Below are 22,480 nucleotides of genomic sequence, written 5' to 3'. Positions count from 1 at the left end.
ATATTTTTATTAGGTTTAAGACAAACCAACAAACAGAAAAACATACAAAAAAAAACCACCAGACAACCTGGTCATAAACGTTAGGCAAAGCAATACACTCAAACATAGAAAAATAAACTGACATCAGTGCAAAATATAAAGTAGGCACAGTGGTAAAAATATCAGGTATAATACCTGGATATAGCAAAAGCGGAGGTCCAGACATTAGAGATCCGTGAGGCACGGCCCATCAATGGTCAAGCAAGAGTAGTACAATCAGTGCTGGGAGAGGGTTAGCGGACTAGCCAACAAGCTACCCCAAATTTTGTGGAAGGTTTTGTTACGTTTCCAGAGTTCAAAAGTAAGTTTATAAAGTGGGATAGCGTCATTAATACGTTTTAACCAGAGGGATTTCAGAGAGGTCTGTGTGCCCTTCCAGGACAGTAAAATAGCTTTTTTTGGGGAAATGCCAGGCCTGCCAAGTGCGCTGGCAACCGTAGTGTTTCAAGTGCTACCTTGGGGGAGCCACCCTTCCACAGGAAAGTAGTACATATTGAATCTATGCGTTTAAAAATAATGAATCAGGGGAGGCTCAACCACATCTAGGAGGAAAAGACTAGACTGATCCCAATTCACCCGGAAGCCAGAATAGTCTCCAAAGGTATTAATCTCCACCAACAGGGCCTGAAGTGATTCATTAGTATCAGCCAGATACACCAATGTGTCATCCGCATAAAGTGAAATGCGCTCCTCTATATTAGCAATTGGGAGTCCTTTAATCGAGGGGGAGGAGCGAATGCGAACCGCAAGCGGCTCCATGGCCAGGGCAAACAAGAGGGGCGACAACGGGCACCCCTGTCGTGTGCCCCTAGTAATCGGAAAGGGGCCAGTGATAGAGGAATTGACCCGCACCCGAGCTACAGGGGAGGTGTAAAGGAGTTTTATCCATGCTACAGCACGGGGGCCAAAGCCATACATCTGTGACACCCGAAACAGATATGGTCATTCCACACTGTCGAATGCCTTGCAAGTGTCCAAAGACACAATAGCACAAGTGGGAGGACAGTCGTGTGGGTATTGCAGGTTTTGCAGATATTAATTCTGGTGGACCTACAGGAGATAAAGCCCCCTTGGTCACTATTGACCAAGGACGTGACTACAGTGTTCAAATGGTTTGCCAATATTTTGGCCAGAATCTTAACGTCCACATTAACCACTTCAGCCCCGGACCATATTGCTGGTCAAAGACCAGGCCACTTTTTGCGATTTGGCACTGCGTCGCTTTAACTGACAATTGCGTGGTCGTGCAAAGTGGCTCCCAAACAAAATTGGCGTCCTTTTTTTCCCATAAATAGAGCTTTCTTTTGGTGGTATTTCATCACCTCTGGGGTTTTTAGTTTTTGCGCTATAAAAAAAAATAGAGCGTCAATTTTGAAAAAAAATGAATATTTTTTACTTTTTGCTGTAATAAATATCCCCCAAAAATATATAAAAAACGTTTTTTCCCTCAGTTTAGGCCGATACGTATTCTTCTACATATTTTTCGTAAAAAAAATTTTAAGTGGGTCCTTACGGGGTTTTAATAGAAGTACAATCAAAGCCTCTCGCATCGTTGGGGGGAGGATCCTGACATCTAGAGCTTTGTTATAGGTTCGCAAAAGAAAGGGGCACAAAAGGTCTTTAAATTGTGAGTACTATTCAGTCGGGAAACCGTCTAAGCCCGGAGTCTTATGTGCAGGCATTTGTGAAATGGCTGCAGCCATTTCCTCAACCGAGATAGGTGCATCCAGCACTTCACACCCCTCCGTTGACAAGGAGGGGTGAGAGATGTCAGCCAAGTAGTCATTCAATTGGGAGTCATCGTAGTCAACCCTAGAGGTATACAGGTCTTTGTAAAAGCATAAAAAGGAGTCTAGGATATCCCCTGGGTTGTCACTGATGGGGCCTTGAGCAGTAAGGATACGTGGGATGGAAATGGATGGAGGGGATGCTTGTTCTGGTGATCGGGGGTTCCCAAGGGATTCCCTAAATTTGCAGGGATTTCCTCTCACTTCATGTGGCTATGGGACAGGAAGTGAAGGTAATTCTCCGAAATCTCCGAAATGGGACACAGATGGTGAAAATAAATCTGACAGGGGTTATAACCCTCCCTTACATTATCCAAAATGAAAAAAAAAGTTATACTTTAAGGTTGTTGTTTGCGTAAGAAAGGAAAACAAGTCATATTGCCAAATTGGTGGTGTATTGAAAGGAAAGTCCAGTCCACTTGATTTAACATGATATGGCTCTCAACATAATACAAATATGCACTAAAGCCCAATTGAACTTTCAGTTTAAATCAGCTAAATACAGTCCAGGTGTATCAAAACCAAAGGTGTTCAATGTCTTACACTTTGCTTTCTTTAGAAAGCAACCACAGCCTAGAGTAGAAAAGCCTGTCCCTTGTCAGCATGCTGTAAAGATAGACTCACTGCTGTGAAAGCAATGGACTCTTTGCAGAGGTCTGACATGCACTCTGCTTGTTCAAAGCTAGATACACTATATTACCAAAAGTATTGGGACACCTGCCTTTACACGCACATGAACTTTAATGGCATCCCAGTCTTCGTCCATAGGATTCAATATTGAGTTGGCCCACCCTTTGCTATATCAGCTTCAACTCTTCTGGGAAGGCTGTACATGAGGATTAGGAGTGTGTGTTTAGGAATGTTTTATCATTCTTCCAAAAGCGCATTTGTGAGGTCAGGCACTGATGTGGACAAGAAGGGCTGGCTTTAATTCATCCCAAAGGTGTTCTATCAGGTTGAGGTCAGGACTTTGTGCAGGCAAGTCAAGTTTGTCCACCCCAAATCTATGGACCTTATGAACCTTGCTTTGTGCACAGTCATGTTGGAACAGGAACGGGCCATCCCCAAACTGTTCCCACACATTTGGTAGCATGAAATTGTCCAAAAAGTCTTGGTATGCTGATGCCTTAAGAGTTCCCTTCACTGGAACTAAGGAGCCAAGCCTAACCCCTGAAAAACAACCCCACACCATAATCACCCCTCCACCAAATGATTTAGACCAGTGCACAAAGCAAGGTCCATGAAGACATGGATGAGCGAGTTTGGGGTGGAGGAACTTGACTGGCCTGCACAAAGTACTGACCTCAACCTGATAGAACACCTTTGGAATGAATTAGAGTGGAGATATCGAGCCAGGACTTCTTGTCCAACATCAGTGCCTGACCTCACAAATGCGCTTCTGGAAGAATGGTCAAACATTCCCATAGACACACTCCTAAACCTTGTGGACAGCCTTCCCAGAAGAGTTGAAGCTGTTATAGCTGCAAAGGATGGGCCAACTCAATATTGAACCCTACTGACTATGACTAGGGTGCCAATAAATTTCATGTGTGTGTAAAGGCAGGTGTCCCAATACTTTTGGTAATATAGTGTATTTCTGATAAGTAGGGAGATCTGACTCTGCAGGAGGTGTGTCAGATCACTGCAGAGAGATCACTGTTTTGATACAGAGAGCAAGGGTCCTTCCCTACAGCAGGCTGTGGCTAAAGAAAATTAAGGCTTATGCCACATACACACGACCGATTTTCATGCCGAGAAAAATGCAATTTTTTTAATTGGTCGTTAAAGTGGAGTTTCCATCCCAAATTTTTTTTTCATTATTGTGCTCATTAGACCTAAAAAATAAAAAAATAGAAAAAATAAAAATGTTTACTCATCTGGAAATGCCTGTTGCTATGCGGTCCCATGAAATCTGCCTTTGAAATCACCTAGGATCCTGACATCATCTCCCTCTAATGCTCCTGGGAAATGTATGTCATCATTTCCCAGGATGCAGTGCGCTACCCAATTATCACTCCCCATCCAAGACTTCCAGGAAGTAAGTGCTTGTGGGCTTCACAATGCCCACAAGAAAAATGACAACGGTGTGGACATCGTTTTATAAACTATCTTTTTTTAATAACTATTCGGAGCAGCGGCGGATTGTAAAATAGTAAGTGACCGGATTTATATTATAAAAACGCAGGATGAAAGGACATACATTAAAAAAAATGCTAATTGTGGTTGGAACCCCACTTTAAGAACGGTCGTGTGTAGGCTCCAGAGCATTTTTCTCGATGATAAAAATGGGCATTAAAAATTTAGAACATGCTCTATTTTTTCTCTGTGTTTTTCACGTTGTCATTTTTCTCGTCGCGAAAAACGGTCGTGTGTGCGCTTTAACGACGGGGAAAAAAACGTGCATGCTCAGAAGCAAGTTATGAGACGGGAAATTAGCATAATCAGCCCAAAGAGTGGTGCCATTCGAATGGAACTTCCCCTTTATAGTGCCACCGTACGTGTTGTACATCACCGCGCTTTGCTCGAGCATTTTTTATCACGATCGTGTGTATGCAAGGCAGGCTTAAGGCCCCTTTCACACTGGGGCGTTTTTGGAGCGTTATTCAAGCAATATTCTAGCGTTTTTCGAGCGTTATTCGAGCGAAGCCTCATCTGCAATCCCAATGTGCTGGTAAAGCACCGCTAAGACCCTAACGTTTTAGGGCATTTTTGCAGTGCCTCAGTGTGAAAGGGTAAGGCGTTTTTACAGCGCTTTCAATTCATTTCAATGGAGAGGGGCGTTTTTGGAGCGGTTTTTTCAGCACCCAAAAGCTGCTCCAAAGATGCAGATTGCAGTGTGAAAGGGTTAATTGAGATGCATGGAGAGCGTTTTATGAGCGTTTTAACAGCGCTATTTTTAACACTAAAACGCTGTGAAAACGCTTCAGTGTGAAAGGGGTCTAAGAGGAATCACGTCGAGAAAAACGTTGTTTTTTTTCCATGACATGAAAAATGGTCGTGTGTATGCGGCTTAAGGCTTTGCACACCTCTATGTATTTAGCTGATTTCAACTGAAATTTTAATTGAGTTTTACCATATTTTCCTGACAGGTTCTCTTTCAATGTCATTTAGACTGAAGAATAGTCAAGACAACAAACTTAGTTAAAAATGTAGAAATGCTGAAAATTAATTTTAAATAAATATAAACCAGACATATTGTTTGTTTTGTTTGAATCCTCCTGTCATCGACCAAAACAGCCAAACTACAAACAAATTGTGCGTCTCTTGTAACAGGCTGCGAATAATAACGTATAGTTTCCTAGCACTGAAAGTCAAAAGAAAACACTGCAAAATATTTCAGATGCTTATTCCATAAATCATTCTTGGCACATCTGATTTGCAATAAGAAAAAAAAAAAGTGCATGGTTGAATTTCTGTCCAAGCCCCGAGGTCTAGAGCGAAGAAGTGAGTGTAGAACATTGAGTTTTCAGAGGCTGATTTAATTGATAACTGTGCTGGGCTGGAACAGGGCACTGAGTATGCTCATACAGAAAAAATGACGCAGGTAGCAAATTCCTTGAGGAAAAAATGTATCTTTTGTTACTTGCTCATTATTTAGAATTTGGACTTGATTCCCCTATAATCCTGGTATTCATGGAATGAGGGATGTGTAAGTTGTGCATTTATAAATATTATAATACTATTTGCTAGGAGCAGGGCCGCCATCAGGGGGGTACAGGCAGTACACCTGTAAGGGGCCCGGAGGCCCCCAGGGTCCCAGATGGCAATCCCCCCCCTTTTTTATATATATATATATATATATTTTTTTTTTTAATAATATATATATATATTTTTTTTTATTTATTTTTTTATTAAAGGGCCAAATTATTATTTTTTTTTTTAGAGGTCTGGAGGTCCCCAGGGGCCCGGACATCCCCAGAGCCCTGGATGACAATCCCCCTTTTTTTATAAAAAAAATATTTTTTTATATATTTTTTTATTTCTTCTATTTTATATATATATATATATATATATATATATATATATATATATATATATATTAGTAAAGGGCCCAGAGGTCCCCAGGGCCCAGATGGCAACCCCCCTTTAAAATATATATATATATATATATATATATGTTTTATATATATTTTTTATTTTATTTTTTATTTTTATTAAAGGGCCCAGAGGCCCCCAGGGCCCGGATGGCTACCCCCCTTTTTTTTATATATATATTTTTCTTTATTTCTTCTTTTTTTTGTAAAGGCCCCACCCCCGGTTCTCTGCTCCAGGGGGCCCATGCCTTAAGCTGTGTAAGGGGCACCATAATTCACGATGGCGGCCCTGGCTAGGACATCAAGTAAGAGGAGCTGGTTCAGACAGGACTAACGTATGATGAATCTTCCTTCTTATAATATCAATTCTCAGTCACAAAATGCCAACCACAATAAACTGACTTGCAAAACTCTATAAAGTGTTTTTAGGGAATAGCAGAAAGTTTGTGCACACATGTTCATGCCTTTATTATGTGGCTTTAAAATGAGGATCTCCAATTCTGCTGGCCTATTTCTTTGTATAGGATCTCTGTATAGACTTTAATGAGCAGGATGGGTTAGATACAAAGCCACAAATTCTCAAGGACTGATGTGAGATTAAACCACATTCTTCTCTTGGTTTGTTATGTATGTTACAGCGTATACCGCGTACAGACGATCGGACATTCCGACAACAAAACCGTGTGGATTTTTTTTTTCGACGGATGTTGGCTCAAACTTGTCTTGCATACGGTCACACAAATGTTGTCGGAAATTGCGAACATCAAGAACGTGGTGACGTACAACACGTACGACGAGCCAAGAAAAATGAAGTTCAGTAGCCAGTGCGGCTCTTCTGCTTGATTCCGAGCATGTGTGGAGTTTTGTGTGTCGGAATTGTGTACACACGCTAGGAGTTTCCGACAACAAGTTTTGTTGTGGGAAAATTTGAGAACCAGCTCTAAAATTTTTGCTGTTGGAAATTCCGACAGCAAATGTCCAATGGAGCCTACACACGGTCGGAATTTCCGACAACAAGCTCCCATTGAACATTTGTTGTCGGGAATTCCGACCGTGTGTATGCGGCATTAGTGTCACTTAAGACTGCAAATGGTGCCAACATCCCAGGTCAAGGTTTGCATCCAAAGAAAAAACCTATAGTGGGTGTATGGGACTTTTAAGGCACCAACACCAACACAAACACAGTAATGCATTTTTGTAAAACAACATTAAAACAAATAGGCTCAGTCCTGGTTTATATGTGTATGCATCATGGCTGATCTAAGGTCTAAGGTCTGAATGTGCATGCATTGTGACTCATCTGAGGTCTGAAGGTGCGTGAATCAGGGCTGATCTGACGTGTGAGGGTGCAGGGGTTGGGGCTGATCGGGGATCTGAAGATGCAGGAACTGGGACTAATCTGAGGTGTGAAGGTAAATGAGTTGGGACTAATCTGAGATGTAAAGGTGCAAGAATCAGGGCTGATCTGAGGTGTGAAGGTGCAGGAATCGGGGCTGATCTGAGGTGTAAAGGTGCAAGAATCAGGGCTGATCTGAGGTGTGAAGGTGCAAGAATCAGGGCTGATCTGAGGTGTGAAGTTACAGGAATGAAGGTGCAGCAATTGGGGCTGATCTGAGGTGTGAAGGTGCAAGAATCAGGGCAGATCTGAGGTGTGAAGGTGCAAGAGTCAGGGCTGATCTGAGGTGTGAAGGTGCAGGAATTGGGGCTATTCTGAGGTGTGAAGGTGCAGGAATTGGGGCTGATCTGAGGTGTGAAGGTGCAGGAAGTGGGGCTGATCTGAGGTGTGAAGGTGCAGGAATTGGGGCTGATCTGAGGTGTGAAGGTGCGGGAATTGGGGCTGATCTGAGGTGTGAAGGTGCAAGAATCAGGGCTGATCTGAGGTGTGAAGGTGCAAGAATCAGGGCTGATCTGAGGTGTGAAGGTGTAAGAATCAGAGCGGATCTGAGGTGTGAAGGTGTAAGAATCAGGGCTGATCTGAGGTGTGAAGGTGCAGGAATTGGGGCTTATCTGAGGCGTGAAGGTGCAGGAATTGGGGCTGATCTGAGGTGTGAAGGTGTAAGAATCAGGGCTGATCTGGGGTGTGAAGGTGCAGAAATTGGGGCTGATCTGAGGTGTGAAGGTGCAGGAATTGGGGCTGATCTGAGGTGTGAAGGTGCAAGAATCAGGGCTGATCTGAGGTGTGAAGGTGTAAGAATCAGGGCTGATCTGAGGTGTGAAGGTGCAAGAATCAGGGCTGATCTGAGGTGTGAAGGTGCAGGAATTGGGGCTGATCTGAGGTGTAAAGATGAAGGCATTTGGACTGATCTGTGGTCTGATGGTGCAGAAATTGGAACTGATCAGAGCAGTGGCGTCACTAGGGTTGATGTCACCTGGTGCAGTAAAACATGGTGTCACCCACCGTCCTGTCTAGGCTGCTCAGTATGCGCACCCCAAACTAGCCCCTGTAAATGATAGTATAGGGTGGTATAGTGACAGGTTAGGGTAGGTTGGGGTGGTATAGTGGCAGGTTGGGATGGTATAGGTCAGGTTAGGGTAGTAAAGAGTGGTATAGTGGCAGGTTAGGGTATTATAGAGTGGTATAGTGGCAGGTTGGGATGGTATAGGGCAGGTTAAGGTAGTAAAGAGTGGTATAGTGGCAGGTTGAGGTGGTATAGGGCAGGGTAGGATATTATAGAGTGGTATAGTGGCAGATTTGGGGGGGGGGGGGTACAGGGCAGGTTGGGGTGGTACAGGCTAAGCTCTAAAGGTGCAGGAACTGGGACTGATTTGAAGTCTGAAGGTGCAGGAATTGGGGCTGATCTAAGGTCTGAATGTTTATGCATTGAGGCTATTATGAGTCCTAACGGTGCAGGAATTGGGACTGATCTGAGGACTGAAAGGGCAGAAATTGAGGTTAATATATTTTGATGCTAAATGTGATCATGTTTTTGGGTGCACCAGTCAATATGATAACTAATGAGTTAAATTTGCCATTAGCTCTACAATCATGAGTGCACAGATTGAACGCAAACCATACAACTATAACATGCTATTGTGTAAAGGTACAATGGTTCTCTTACTGTATGTTTGTAAAACTGACACTTAATGTGGAAAATGTTACTGACCGCTGTTTTATTACATTGAACAGAACTAGTGCTGACAGAAATATATGAGCTGACAATGTGGCAGGTGCATTCCAATATAAAATGTAGCATAGAATATTGTAATGATTCAAAGTGGAGACTAAAAAGATTTGGGCAATGGGCTATGGATGTTTTGGGACAACCAACTATCTATTTCCTTGTAATTAGTACCTTCAACATGGAAATTAGATGGCCGTTTTCCAATTCTGCTGTGATGATCTAATGCCGAGGAACTACGCACAGACTCTGCTCGCCATAACTTATTGGGCAAAGAGTGATGGGATAGCTTGGACAACTTTGTGCATTACAATTGTTTAGTCCAGGTGTGCCCAACCAGTGGCCCGGGGGCCACATGTGGCCCACGGAGCCCTCTGATGTGGCCCACCACCTCCTGATCTGGGATGGAATAAAATAGAATAGAATACTGTTATTAAAGGTACGTTTTTATTACTAAAATCACAGGCCCGGATTCTCAAACGAGTTACGCCGGCGTATCTCCAGATACGCCGATCTTAACTCTGAGTCCGGGCCGTCGTATCTATGCGCCTGATTCTTAGAATCAGTTATGCATTGGTTTGTATTAGATTCGACCGGCGTAAGTCTCTTACGCCGTCGTATCTTAACTGCATATTTACGCTGATAGGGGCGTGTACGCTGATTTAAGCCTAGAAATATGTAAATCAGCTAGATACGCGAATTTGCGAACGTACGCCCGGCCGACGCAGTACAGATACGCCATTTACGTTAGGCTTTTCCCGGCGTTAAGTTACCCCTGTTGTATGAGGCGTAGATGCGGCGTACCAATGTTAAGTATGGACGTCGTTCCCGCGTCAAATTTTGAAAATTTTACGTTGTTTGCGTAAGTCGTTCGCGAATAGGGCTGGGCGTCATTTACGGTCACGTCGAAAGCATTGGCTTCTTGTGGGTTAATTTGGAGCATGCTCACTCAGATACCTTCACGGACGGCGCATGCGCCGTTTGTAAAAAGCGTCATTTACGTGGGGTCACATAAAATTTACATAACACACGCCCACATCTACCACATTTGAATTAGACGGGCTTACGCCGGGCCTATTTACGCTACGCCGCCGCAACTTTCGTTTGAGAATATGGCACTTGCCTGTAAAAGTTGCGGTGGCGTAACGTAAATAGGATACGTTATGCCTGCACAAAGATACGCCATTCTACGTGAATCCGGGCCACAGTGTGTGTGTGTGTGTGTATATTTGGGCATATCTGTTCTGCAGTGGTTACTGGGCTGCTTTCAAACTGATCCACAGGTACAGAAACGTGCACCTGTGGGTTACTGGGCCATAGACTTCAATTACCTGCAAGTTTTGTGTGCTGCGAGTAGAGTGGGCTCTATAGAGCCGAGTGGGCTGCCATCCACCCACTTCACTCATTGTGGCCCATGACACTTCACATCAGAAACACGGACCATCACATGCGGAGTCCCGCAAGGATCACCCCTTTCACCCGTACTCTTCAACATCTACATCCGCCCGCTTCTCAAAATCATCAGCAAACAGGACCTGTGCTACCACTCCTATGCGGACGACACGCAGCTGTACCTTCGAATCACCAACAAAAAAGACCAATTTCATGAACTAGAAAAATGTCTCAGGCCCCATACACACCATAGAATCCATCCGCAGATAAATCCCAGCAAATGGGTTTCAGCGGATAGATCCTATGGTGTGTACACGCCAGCGGATCTTTATCCGCGGATATATCTCCCCTGGGATGGATTCCAGCAGATCGGATATTCGCTGACATGCAGAACAAATCCATCTGCTGGAATCCATTCCAACGGATGGATCCGCTGGTCTGTACAGACTCACCGAATCCATCCGTCCGAAGGGATCCCCCGCATGCGTCGCAATGATTCAACGCATACGTGGAATTTCTTATATGACAGCGTCGCGCACGTCGCCGCGTCATAATCGCGGCGACGGCGCGACACGTCATCGCCAGAGGATTTCGGCGCGGATTTCAATGCGATGGTGAGTACACTCCATCGCATTAAAATCTGCTGAAATCCTCGAGAGGATTTATCCGCGGAAACGGTCCGCTGGACCGTATCCGCGGATAAATCCTCCCGTGTGTATGGGGCCTTACTCTGATCGACAATTGGATGACGGAAAGCTCCCTCAAACTCAACGGATCCAAAACAGAGCTACTCGCCCTTCACGCAAATAGGAAATCCATCTCCAGGACCACATGGTCACCATCCACCATCCTCGGACAAACCATCGTGCCAAGCAATAAAGTCAAAAGTCTCGGAGTCATCTTTGACGCAGACATGACGATGGATGCACAAATAGGATCAGTCATCAGCGGTTCTCATCATCTGCTCCGCATGCTATGTAGACTCATCCCCTTCATCCCGGAAGAGGACACAGCAGTAGTGGTTGGAACAATCATCAACTCACGACTCGACTACACAAATTCACTCTATTTAGGACTACCGAAATACCAGATTTCACGTCTACAAGTCGTCCAGAACACGGCAGCCAGACTGGTAACTGGTAAAAAGCCGTGGGAACCAATCTCCCCGGCCATGAGGTCCCTCCACTGGCTGTCCATACAGGACCGGGTGACATTCAAGACACTCTGCCTCACCCACAAATGTACACAGGGTAAAGCTCCTCAATATTTAAGCGAGAAAATAAAACCCTACGTCACCAAGCGCGTGCTCCGATTAACCAACCAAAACCTTCTCCAAATCCCCAAATCTCGCTACAAATCTAAGGGAGAACGTAGATTCTCGGTCCAAGGACCACGGCTCTGGAATGCGCTACCCACGACCATCCGCTTGGAAGAAAACCATCGGGTTTTTAGGAAAAAACTGAAGACACACCTCTTCTGAAAGACCGGTACAACTCTGGATGCCAAGCGCCTTGAGGCGATAAAGTTTGCATTTGTTGCGCTATATAAGTTTCTCACTCACTCACTCACGACCGGTTACCAAGTCGCTTAAGTGACCCTTGCTCTTTAAAAGGTTGGGCACCCATGGTTTAGTCTAATAGGATTGACCTGGAGGTGTCTGTCTACAGAATGTCTCCTCTACTCTCCTCCACAATTTGGCCTAAGGCATCCATTAGTGTTTAGAGATGCCCTGGTAGATACAGATGCCTGAGGGTGGTTGGATGCTTGCATGGCTCCATCATCAGACTAGCCTCTTGTGTTTGTGGTCAGCATTAGATGGGAAACAACTGCTTGGGAGTCTTCTCCATGAGCTTCTCTGTGCGTGCTTCTCCCTGGTGTATAAAGCAAGTAAAACGACTTGAGGTTTGCACACCACACATTTATTGTGTTTTTTGTTGTTTGTAATGATAGCAGACTTTTATGGATAGAAAGCAACAGTGGTGTTTTTTGTACAGGTGGAATTCGCATTGCGGTTCAAGTTTCAAACCAGCTGTAACCAACCAAGGTGGCATTTCAAAACAACTTTGTCAGTGTCTCTGAGAAAGAAAAAAAACCTCAAAAAGGACTTGTTTAGATGGGCAACAGTCTTTGCTGCCCCTCTGAAAAGCGCTCCAGGGTTTGCTTATCAGAGGAAGGTAGAACAGCAGCTGTCAGGTATTCAGAAAATGATACTGCTGTCTCCTAAATGTCTTTTTTAGGGGAATTTTTAATGGAAATGCAGTGCCGCAACTGCACTTGGGTTGCAGTTACGGTGTGGCCTTATGAGTGGGTCCTGTTTGGCGGTCTTGGCAGCGGTCATGTTAACCACGTCTAAACTACCTATTTATACCGCCCTCTTTGTCCATCTGTGTAAATGAGGCCTAATTACAGCAGTTGCATATTTAGGCTTAAATCTAAAAAGACCAAACTTGTTTATATTAATTTTAGGCCCCATGCACATAGGGCGTTTGTCCAGCTCTCCTAAATGCTTTTTCTAATGGCAGCAGCATTTTGGCAGAAAAAATGCTTGATGCATGTAAACATGTCTAGATGCACCAAGTGCTTGGGCGTTATTTATTTTATAGGCCAGAATATTACACTACAATAAATAGATACACTTTTAATTTAACCACTTGCTGACCGGGCCATAGACAAATGGCATCCTCGGTCGGCAGAGGACTACCTGGGTTATGGCTGCAGCAATAGTCCATAACCCCGGTATTGCTTTTTTCAGCCAGCGATTTTTTTCAGCCTACCAAAACTTCCTAGTGAGTCTTACCTGGCAGATCAGGAAACCCCATAATCGATCCAGTGGTTGTTGCTGTTGGTAACAGAGATGAGTAGAGGAAAGATGGCCTTCGCTCATCTCTATGGTCTAGGACAGGGATATGCAATTAGCGGACCTCCAGCTGTTGCAGAACTACAAGTCCCATGAGGCATAGCAAGACTCTGACAGCCACAAGCATGACACCCAGAGGCAGAGGCATGATGGGGTTTTGCAACAGCTGGAGGTCAGCTAATTGCAAATCCCTGGTCTAGGAGAACCGGAGCATTGTCATGAAATCACTTCCGGTTGCGGCCCATTGTAAACAAGGCCATTTCGCACTAGAACTAGATCAATTATCTTTTTTTTTTTTCTGATCTAATGCTTTACATTGTAGAGGAGAGATGTGGGGTCTTACTGACCCCACGTACTTATTTCTATCATAAGGGATGTATCCTTGTAATAGAAATACAAGTAATAAGTAAATACTCTCAATAAAAAATTAAATATATATTTTTTTAAATAATAATAAAACTTTTTTTTTAAAGTTATAAAATAAATAATATGAGCTGAGGCTGTCGTGGACACACGCCCTAGGATTGTTACAGGAGCCTGGAGTCATAGGACAGCACTGTACAGAGCGCTGCTGATGTCATAATGTCAGCAATACTCTAGTATTTAAAACCGCACACTGCTTCTAAACAAGAAGACCCCAGAACATCTCATCATGACAGTCCAGAAGCCTGTTTTTTTTCCTTTTTAATGGAGATTTGATTTAATAAGAACAGCACAAACAGCACCCTCCCATACTTTGTAGGGGTGTAATTAACTCAGCTCTAACTGATATTTATATGGATGTTTATATGAGCTTTTGATGACTCAGCAATTTGGTTCAGGTTACAAATAATTGTATGTTGTTTTGCTACTCACATTTATATAATGGTTAACCAATAGTAAAAAGTGGCATGGCCATTTCTCGCTTAAATGTATTGAAGTTTTATTTTTGTCCATTTTTCGGGATAATGTTTTGGGTGCTCCGAACTATGGGGCAGATTCACAGAGCGAGTACGCCGGCGTATCTACTGATACGCCAGCGTACTTTCAAATTCCCGCGTCGTATCTTTAGTTTGAATCCTCAAACCAAGATACGACGGCATCTGGGTTAGATCCGACAGGCGTACGGCTTCGTACGCCTTCGGATCGTAGATGCAATACTTCGGCATCCGCTGGGTGGAGTTTGCGTCGTTTTCCGTGTCGGGTATGCAAATTAGCTATTTCCGACGATCCAGGAACGTACGCGCGGCCATCGCATTCTTTTACGTCGTCTCTAGTTGGCTTTTTCCGGCGTCTCTAGTTGGCTTTTTCCGGCGTATAGTTAAAGCTGGTGTTTTGCAGCGTATAGTTAGATTTGCCATGTTAAAGCGGGAGTTCACCCATTAATCTATTTTTTCAAACAATCCCCTTAGATTAATGCTCGTTTTGTCTAGGAGAATCGGCTAGTTGTTTTAAAATATGAGCTGTACTTACCGTTTTCGAGATGCATCTTCTCCGTCGCTTACGGGTATGGGTCTTCGGGAGCGGGCGTTCCTTCTTGATTGACAGTCTTCCGAGAGGCTTCCGACGGTCGCATCCATCGCGTCACTAGTAGCCGAAAGAAGCCGAACGTCGGTGCGGCTCTATACTGCGCCTGCGCACCGACGTTCGGCTTCTTTCGGAAAATCGTGACGCGATGGATGCGACCGTCGGAAGCCTCTCGGAAGACTGTCAATCAAAATAGGAACGCCCAGTCCCGCAGCCCATACCCGGAAGCGACGGAGAGGATGCATCTCGTAAACCGTAAGTACAGCTCATATTTTAAAACAACTAGCCGATTCCCCTAGACAAAACGAGCATGAAGCTAAGGGGAAAAAGTATATAGTACGGGTGAACCTCCGCTTTAAGTATGGCCGTCGTTCCCGCGTTTAATTAGATTTATTTTATTTTTTTTGCGTAAGTCTTCCGTGAATCGGGATGGACGTAATTCACGTCTATGTTAAAAAAAGCGACGTCATTTAGCGCAATGCATGGCGGGAAATTTCGAGACGGTGCATGCGCAGTTCATTCGGCGTGGGGACGCGCTTCATTTAAACGAAACACGCCCCCTAATCGCCGATTTGAATTCTGCCGCAAAAGATACACTACGCCGCTGTAACTTATGGCGCAAATTCTTCCAGGATTCGATTTAAAGCCAGGTAAGGTACGGCGGCATAGCGTATCTCGGATACGATGCGCCGGGGCAGATCTTTGTGGCCCTATGAAACTAAAAAAACACTGCACCAATTTTATGAGTGACAAGTGGTCTCCTAGGGGGGATTTAATAAGTCTTACTAACTTCTTCTGAAACTTCAGAAAAAAAAAAAAGAAGCCAAAATGCCCATGTACAGTAATATGCCACAGATTGGTGAAACAAAAACAAAACAATGACAGTCCAAATCTATGTACAGTATAGTCCACTGACTGGCGACTTTAGTCACAAAGATCCAGATCTTCCTTATAACTATTGACTTTTCCCAAAGTGTACCACACACCAATACTTGACCTTACACCTATAAGACCAGCATGCACCAAAGTTGGTTCACACTGGTGCGACAAACACTCCGACATTGGGAACTCATTTCGCATGACGTGTGAAAATCAATGTTTCCCTATGGAAGCCGTCTTAACTAGTCCGATACAAGTCAGTCCGACTTTGAAAATGCTCCCTGTACTACTTTGGTCCGACTTTAATCCTACTTCAGCCCATTGAATATCACTGAAGTCAGATCAAAGTTGGATCGTCGTCTTGCATGATCCGACTTTGGCATGCGACTTGTGCTCTGATGATCTTGAGGGGAACTCCACGCCAAATGAAAAAAAACAAAACGGCATGGGTTCTCCTTCTAAGAGCATACCAGGCCCTTCGGTCTGGTATGGATTTGAAGGAAAACCTCCAGGCCAAAAAAACGGCGTGGGGGTCCCCCCAAAGTCCATACCAGACCCTTATCCGAGCACGAAGCCTGGCCGGTCAGGAAAGGGGGTGGGGATGAGCGAGCGCCCCCCTCCTGATGAACCGTACCAGGTCGCATGCCCTCAACATGGGGGGTGGGTGCACTGCGCCCCCCCACCCAAAAGCACCTTGCCTCCATGTTGATGAGGACAAGGGCCTCTTCCCGACAACCCTGGCCGTTAGTTGTTGGGGTCTGTGGGCGGGGGCTTATCGGAATCTGGGAGCCCCCTTTAATAAGGGTCTGGTATCCTCTGAAGGGGGACCCCGCGCTAATTTTTTAATTTTGAATAGAGGCAGAGTAACACGGCTAAAAGCTAGCGCTGCTAAACGTGCATTGACGGCAATGCAAAATGCTGATAAAACCGCGTTTTTAAAGCAGCGTTTTTCCTGCCAGCAATCTGACGTTTAGAATGACTTTTTTGAGTGTCCTGTGTGCATGGAGCCTAAGGCCCCTTTCACACGAGGCGGATCAGTAATGACCCGCCCCGTGCACCTCCACTTGCTCAGCGGGGGTCGCTCTGTTGATCCCCGCTGAGCCGGCGGATGACAGGGCGGTCCCCACACACACTGTGCAGGGACCGCCCTGTCTTTTCTCCGCTCTCCCCTATGGGGGGGATCAGATGAACATGGACCGTCTGTCAGTGTTCACCCAATCCGATATGCCAGACGGATGGAAAAGTAGTTTTTTTCTCCGTCACACTTTGGCGGATCAGAGCGGGTCGGATGTCAGCGGGCATGAAGCGCCCGTTCAGGTCCGCCTAAGAAACTGGCAGGAGGACCTGAACGGGCCTCCCGTGTGAAAGAGCCCTAAGACCCCTTTCACACTGAGGAGTTTTTCAGGCGGTACTGCGCTAAAAATAGCGCTGCTATACTGCCTGAAAAACTCCTGCCCAGCAACCTCAATGTGAAAGCCAGAGGGCTTTCACACTGAGGCGATGCGCTGGCAGGAGAGAAAAAAGTCAGCAGCATCTTTGGAGCAGTGAGAGGAGCGGTATGTATACCGCTCCTTCCCATTTAAAACAATGGGAAACCGCGGCAATACCGCCCGCAATGCGCCTCTGCAGAGGCGCATTGCGGGCGATATTAACCCTTTATCGGCCGATAGCGGGGATTAATACCGCACCGCTAGCGGCCGAATCTCACGGCAAATCTGACGGTATAGCGCAGCTATTTTTAGCAGCGCTATACCGCCACCGCGGCTTCCGCCCCAGTGTGAAAGGAGCCTTAAACTGTGTAAAATAACCAATCAGCTTCCATGTTTTAACCCACGTTCACACTAAGGGCAGGTTTGAAATCGTGCAAGTTCAGCTGACTTTGTCCGACTTCGGGTGCGATTTGGCAGACATCTGTGCGTGTTCATGCATGTCTATTGAAATCGCCCCAAAGTCGCCAAAAGTAGTGCAGAAACTACTTTTGGGAATCGGTGCAGTGCCGCAAAGTCCGCGTCGCACTGATTGTGAAGGCGCTATTGCCGGAAATAGGCTCAGATTTGCAATGCGATTTGACATGTCAAATCGCATGCCAAATCAGCCCAATGTGGGCTTTTGTCAAAGCTTAATAGAACAAGCTGAAGTTAGAGGCTGATTGGTTACTATGCACAGCTGCACCAGATTCTGAGTGCACCAGCTTTAGTAAATCTCCCCCCATTGTGTTACCTGACCTGTGTATAATTTGGAGGCCAAATAATTGTGGTGAATGCTGGTCCTATAAATCGGGTCACATCATGGTGGAGTGTGTGGAACACTTTAAAGAAAGTTAGAAAAGTCAGTTAAAGTGGAGGTTCACCCGAAATCTTAATTTTTAACATTAGATTGAGGCTCGTTTTGTCAAGGGGAATCGGGTAGTTTTTTTAAATCGAAGCAGTACTTACCGTTTTAGAGAGCGATCTTCTCCGCCGCTTCTGGGTATGGGCTGCGGGACTGGGCGTTCCGATTTGATTGACAGGCTTCCGACGGTCGCATACATCGCGTCACGATTTTCCGAAAGTAGCCGAACGTCGGTGCGCAGGCGCCGTATAGAGCCACACCGACTTTTGGCTACTCGTGACGTGATGTATGCGACCGTCAGAAGCCTGTCAATCAAATAGGAACGCCCAGTCCCGAAGACCATACCCGGAAGCGGCGGAGAAGATCGCTCTCTAAAACGGTAAGTACGGCTTCAATTTAAAAAAAAACTACCCGATTCCCCTTGACAAAATGAGCATCAATCTAATGTTAAAAAAAAAAAATTCGGGTGAACTCCCGCTTTAATATAAAGAAATTCTGAATCATTTCATTACATTTAATACGGATTGTTATGTTTTATTTTTATTTTTGATGTTTGTTTGTTTTTTTCCTAGTTGGTACATTGTAGATTATAGCTCTGTATATTTTCTTACAGTTGATACATTGTATATCATAGTTATACAAAATATTTATTTTTTAGTGGGCACATTGTATACAGTCGTATTATAGTTATACAAGATATGTGTTTATAGTAAATATATTGTAAAGCATAGTCATATAAATTAGGTTAATTGTATAATATAGTTATAGAGGTTTCTTTCTAGTTATAACATTGTATAGCATAATCGTATTTTGTTGATACATTGTACAGTATAATGATACAAGCTCAGTATCTAGAGAACAATCCTCATATCCTGGATGTCACCCAGTAAGTGACCCCCCTGTATTCCATGTCACCCCCCCTGAAGCCCACGTGGTCCCGATGTCCTCCTCCCGGCCCCCGGGGTGGGGCGCAGCCCAGACAGTTTGGGAGGGACAGACGGGGAGGGGACAGGACTGATCTCCGGAGATCTCCCAGTCATAACACCGGCCGACCTTGTCACCGAGTCACCGGCAGGAGAGGAGCCGCTGGGATCCGGGGACATGCGCAGGGGACACCGCCTGACACTGGAGGGGAGCTGAGCTCAGAGTGGAGGGGATTATTATATATACTGCCTGGAGGGGAACTATTACCGGGACATTGCAAGGACTATACAGTACGGAGCTCTGTCTGCAGAGGGGACACCCTGCACAGGTAGGTGACACCATAGGGAACGGATCACCTGGAAATGACTATGTACTGCAGAGAACTTATTACCTGGACAGAGCAGGAGGACTGTCACTGCTACACCCTGTACCGGGGACACTCTGAGAAATGATCACCTGGCTGGGGGTATAGAAGAAACACTGCACAGGTAGGTGACACTGTGGGGACTGATCACCTGGGGGCATAGAAGGAACACGGTACAGGTAGGTGACAGATCACCTGGGGACATAGATGGAACACTGCACAGGTAGGTGACACTGTAGGAGACTGATCGCCTGGGGGCATAGAAGGAACACTGCAGAGGTAGGTGACACTATAGGGGACTAATCACCTGACCGGGAGTATAAAAAGAACACTGTAAAAGTAGGTGACACCATAGTGGGCTGATCGCTTGGGGGGGGGGGGGGCATAGAAGGAACACTGCACAGGTAGGTGACACTGTATGGGACTGATCCATTGGGGGCATAGAAGGAACACTGCAGAGGTAGGTGACACTATAGGGGACTAATCACCTGACCGGGAGTTAAAAAAGAATACTGTAAAAGTAGGTGACACCATAGTGGGCTGATCGCTTGGGGGGGGGGGGCATAGAAGGAACACTGCACAGGTAGGTGACACTGTATGGGACTGATCCATTGGGGGCATAGAAGGAACACTGCAGAGGTAGGTGACACTATAGGGGACTAATCACCTGACCGGGAGTTAAAAAAGAATACTGTAAAAGTAGGTGACACCATAGTGGGCTGATCGCTTGGGGGGGGGGGGCATAGAAGGAACACTGCACAGGTAGGTGACACTGTATGGGACTGATCCATTGGGGGCATAGAAGAAACACTGCACAGGTAGGTGACACTGTATGGGACTGATCTATTGGGGGTATAGAAGGAACACTGCACAGGTAGGTGACACTGTATGGGACTGATCTATTGGGGGTATAGAAGGAACACTGCACAGGTAGGTGACACTGTAGTGGACTGATCCCCTGGGGGTTTAGAAGGAACACTGCACAGGTAGGTGACACTGTAGGGGTCTGATCCCCTGGGGGCATAGATGGAATACTACACAGGTAGGTGACACTATAAGGGGCTGATCCCCTGGGGGTTTAGAAGGAACACTGCACAGGTAGGTGACACTGTAGGGGTCTGATCCCCTGGGGGCATAGATGTAATACTACACAGGTAGGTGACACTATAGGGGGCTGATCCCCTGGGGGCATAGAATGAACACTGCACAGGTAGGTGACACTGTAGGGGGCTGATCCCCTGGGGGCATAGAAGAAACACTGCACCGGTAGGTGACACTGTAGGGGGCTGATCCCCTCGGGGCATAGAAGGACCACTGCACAGGTAGGTGACACTGTAGGGGGCTGATCCCCTCGGGGCATAGAAGGACCACTGCACAGGTAGGTGACACTGTAGGGGGCTGATCCCCCTGGGGGCATAAAAGGAACAGTGCACAGGTAGGGGACTGATCACCGGGGAATTACTGTACATTAGAGAGAACCTGTTACCTGGACAAAGCATGGAGACTACTACACTGTACAGAGGACACACTGGTGACACTAGAGGGGACTCAACACTTGGGGATTGTTCTATACTTGAGGAAATATACAAACGGGACATAACGGGGACTACATGTGCTGCAGTCTGGAGCTCAGTCTGTATAGGGAACACATTAGACATATGACTCTATAGGGGACTGATCACCTGGGGGTATAGAGGGAACACTGCACAGGTAAGTGACACTGTAGGGGACTTGTCCCCTAGGGATTATTATACACTAGAGAGAACCTATTGCCTGCAGCATAGCAGGGACAAGGGTTAGATAAGTTGTTTTCTGCACAGGGGACACACTACAGCAAACTGCTGTAGTGTGGAGCTCAGTCTGTAAGGTAGCCACCCTGCAGAGGTAGGTTACCCTATATGGACCTGAACATCTGGGGGCATAGAATGAATGCAGTATTGGTAGGTGACACTGAGCACATAGCCTGTGGCTTGGGACCTTTTACAATCCCTCTGTATGTCATCTCCGGGTGTTCAGGATTTCCAGGGACAATGTTGAGTCCCTGGAGACTCCTCTGGTCCTTAGTACTGCTTATGTAATGAGATCCCTGTTCTGCTGTGTGTTATGTTACAATGTTGCAGTTGTTGGGGATGTTGCAATGTTTATTGGCAGGGTCTGGTATAAGTTTACAGTATATTTATTTCCCATATGATTCTGTACTACCTCATTTAGGACTGACAGGAGAGACTCCTTCTTTCTAAGTAATCCGGTCCAGGTTGTCTATTGCAGTCAATCTTTATCAGGTTGATGTGATCAGGATGATTAATAGGTTTATTTAGTGCCTTGTAAACATTTGCTTTTAGTAATGGCCTGCCTAGTAATAACAAATCCCAACATGTATGAATGTCCATGGCCACAGAGAGGCTGACTGTAATAAACCAGTATAGTTGCAGTAAAATGCTTTGCCAGGTCTAAAGCTGTCCATACATGGGTCAAATTCCTAAACAAATTTTATTTGGAAAATCAGAAGTTGGTGCCACCATTGATTTCAAAATCCAATCAACCAATAGGGTTGCCACCTCATCCCTTAAGGCTTGATTCACACCTATGCAGGTTGCAGCTTGCATATTCCAGGTGCATTTTTTAATATACGTTTTTAATCTATTGAAGTCTATGGAACCAAAAACCAGAAAAAAAGTCCCTTGCCCTTTCCATAAAATTGCACAGATGTGAACTACATCTATAGGAAACCATGTTAAATAGACTGTATCGTGTGTCTGAAAAACTGAAAATGCACTAAACAATGCGTAGGTGTGAACCAGGCCTTAAAGCGGTGTTTCACCCTGCAGAACAACTTTTTAGCATAAAATTCGGCATAGTAGCGCGAGCTACAGTATGCCTGTCTTAATTTTTTTAACCCCGTACTCACTGTTATATCGTACATAGAAGATTCCGACTGCCCGCGGGGAATGGGCGTTCCTTTCAAGAGGGAGGGTGATTGCCGGCCGGCTCTGGCACGTCACGCTCCCCGAAGACAGCCGGAGTAGGTCTCGGCTCTTCGCGGCGCCTGCGCACAGACTATGCGCAGGCGCCGTGAAGAGCCAAGCCTATTTCCGGAGAAGCGTGACGCGCCAGAGCCGGCCGTCAATCACCTTCCGTCTGGATTGGAACGCCCATTCCCCGTGGGCAGTCGGAATCTTCGATGTACGATATAACAGTGAGTACGGGGATAAAAAAATTAAGACAGGCATACTGTAGCTCGCGCTACT

At 45.6% G+C, this 22,480-nt stretch overlaps 1 protein-coding gene across 3 annotated transcripts in view; it reads left to right on the top strand.

Annotated features, from left to right (window-relative positions):
* The first annotated feature begins 18,967 nt into the window (after positions 1-18,967).
* ARHGEF28 (Rho guanine nucleotide exchange factor 28) overlaps positions 18,968-22,480 on the top strand; it is a 355,169-nt gene continuing 351,656 nt past the window's right edge. The window contains exon 1 of one of the 3 annotated variants that reach the window (XM_040341440.1): positions 18,968-19,196. The gene's annotated coding sequence lies outside the window, so the exon portion shown is untranslated. Of the gene's footprint in view, positions 19,357-22,480 lie in introns of all 3 variants that reach the window. The other 2 variants (XM_040341441.1, XM_040341443.1) reach the window with 2 other exon arrangements.

The sequence above is a fragment of the Rana temporaria genome, chromosome 1, assembly GCF_905171775.1.
Source record: "Rana temporaria chromosome 1, aRanTem1.1, whole genome shotgun sequence".
NCBI classification, from domain to species: domain Eukaryota; kingdom Metazoa; phylum Chordata; class Amphibia; order Anura; family Ranidae; genus Rana; species Rana temporaria.
Note: the sequence above shows the minus strand (reverse complement) of the source record. Positions and strands in the feature narration are given on the sequence as shown.